The sequence below is a fragment of the Penaeus japonicus genome, unplaced genomic scaffold, assembly GCF_977035675.1.
Source record: "Penaeus japonicus unplaced genomic scaffold, GWHDUDI00000001_assembly GWHDUDI00000009, whole genome shotgun sequence".
Lineage (NCBI taxonomy): Eukaryota > Metazoa > Arthropoda > Malacostraca > Decapoda > Penaeidae > Penaeus > Penaeus japonicus.
The window spans coordinates 7,940,140-7,942,639 of record NW_028234411.1 but is presented as its reverse complement, the minus strand read 5'-3'; the positions used below and the strand labels follow the sequence as shown (position 1 = coordinate 7,942,639).

The 2,500-nt window shown below is 33.2% G+C and overlaps 1 long non-coding RNA gene across 1 annotated transcript; it reads left to right on the top strand.

The window, feature by feature from the left end:
* Positions 1–413: 413 nt before the first annotated feature.
* On the top strand, positions 414–845 carry LOC122258594 (uncharacterized). The gene is made up of 2 exons (XR_015191239.1): positions 414–476; positions 587–845. It is a non-coding gene; the product is annotated as an uncharacterized LOC122258594 (long non-coding RNA).
* Positions 846–2,500: the final 1,655 nt, after the last annotated feature.

Here is a 2,500-nt window from a genome sequence, read left to right as displayed (position 1 = left end):
TATCGATATTATATAATATCATGTTTCGTTCACATTTTTCACAGTTCTTATGCTGGCTTTTGAATTGGATATTCTGGGGATATTTCTTTTATGTTGGCTGTTATATTGCGGGCTGTATATATATAGCTCGTTTTCAGTTAGTTGTAATAACAACAACTTTAACAGAAAAAGCAGTTGTGTTGATATAAATGTTTGTGATATTGGTGCTGATAGTTATGACGGTAATTATAATAATTAATATCATTACAGTAATTATTATTTTTTATATCCTTATTACGAGCATTAGTGGTGTATATTCTATTATTATTATACTTCCTATTGTCATTGATATCAATATCGTTATCTGTTTAAATGTTATCATCATTACTCAATCAATATCATTAACACATTAATTTAATTCTCTCTATAGGTGAATTATGAAGTGTCAAATTCCTTTTACATTGGTGATCATTATCGCCACGACAGTCTTCGCTCACGTGAGTTACCACCCATTCCTTTCATAAGCAATAATGAAACAAAAGTTTCTTCTATCTTATTTATTTATTTATTTTTAAGCACTAAAACTTATTAGGCTCTTATCCCCCAGGAAAACAAGATGGCGGGCTTTGAGTACGGCTCTGAAAACTCGCGCAGTTCAATGGGCAAATCTGCGGACTCCAAACCTTACCTCACGCCACTCTCGCTCGCTTTAATAACAGTCTCGGCCACGCTTGCTGTTGGTGTGTGTTATATTACCTGATCCATTGTGATTTTTTTAAAGTTTATATAAATCATTCTTAATCATTAACATGCCCTCATTTTTTTTTTCTTCACGAGTAGATGGTCCTCTCATCAGCGGTACCAATGTTAACCTGATCAAATACATATACTTATCATAATATAAACACTCTTAATCATAACTAAAATCAATTAATCTATCCATGACCTTCGCAGCTGTTCTCTTCACCGTTTCCGATAACACGGGGGATGACATTATTGACTTCCGGCGCTCTGATGACCGCTTCTTGAACTCCGCCAGACAGGTGTTCTCGGCCATCTTCGGGAGCTATTGATACCCTGTGTATTAACCCTGTGTCCAGTCCTAATGTGTGTGTGTGTATTTGGTCTCATTGGCGAATAAAAGCGTTTCTTTGTATTTTTTTTTTATTTGTCTGGGAATGTGATTTTGAGCACCGTGTTTTTTTGTTTTTTTGTTTTTTCTCGAGAATGGAAAATAAAGGAGAGGAATGATGTTTCAAAGGTTATACAATCACAAAAAGAACAATGAAATTGGTAAGAAATAAGAATTTCTAATAGGCAATCGTTTCAGACCCCCCTCCCCCGGCACAAATAATATATAAGATAAAGTCAAATATAACTACAAAATTCTTACACAGCCAAATAGATGTTGATAAGACATATCAAATACATGGACAACGAAACAAAACATTGAACGAACGAATAAAATTATAATACTAAACCTATGAATAAATTAACATAAAAAACATATAGATCATAAACAAGACATTAAGCGAAAACAAACAAACAGACACCAATACAAATCAAAGGAATAAATCATACGAGATTGCAGTAAGTCGTTCCAGACACTGAATTCTCGCCTTGAATTCACCCTTATGGAACATTTAGGGAAACGTTCAGACTTCCTATGCAGTGAAGGAAATGGTTCGGTTGAAAACAAACATCCTATACTGTCATTGGTGTTTTTTCCAAATGTGTTTTTTATACCACTGCGATTTCGTCATGAGGACTCAAGTTGTTATTCGCAATGTCGTCACAACTGTCAAGCGTTCGTGTCATGATCGTCATTGTTTTATTGTCACTTTTATGTTCATTGTCATTAATCATTATCACTGCCATTAATATCATTTGTGATATCATTATCATTATCACTGCCCTGATGTCATTAATGATATAATCATCATTATCATTACTGTTAATATCATCATCATTGTTATCATAAGCATAAATCATAATTTTAATCCAAGAAAGTTAATTGCCGTTGAGAAAATTAGTTAATGTTTTAACAAAGGAAAGGATTTCCGTAGAATAAGATTTTTTTTTTTTTTTTTAAGTACATAGATTTTATTAGCTAGGTCAAGGGTTCTTAACCTCTCGCTTCCTGGATTGCCTAGTATATCCTTACTTCCTTCGCCGGACCGTCGGAATCCTTATAATATCCATTTTTTTCAATTGCTACCCTGGATGGATATTTCATCAGTTTTTGTTGCCAATGCATATTATGATAAGTGGAAATATCATAAAAAACATATTAATAACATGCTGGTAATTTACGCATACAACACATAGCACCCACCATAGATGAAATATAATCAGTATATTCCATTCATAAAAGATCAATAAATACAACATTTTCGAGGCGAAACCTAATCACATTAAAAAAAACCAAGCTTGAAATAGGTACAACTAACCACACAGCGAGATAAGTTATTATTCATAAAAACCTTTGTTATGGGAATTTTTTGTGGATTTTTTTTCCTCG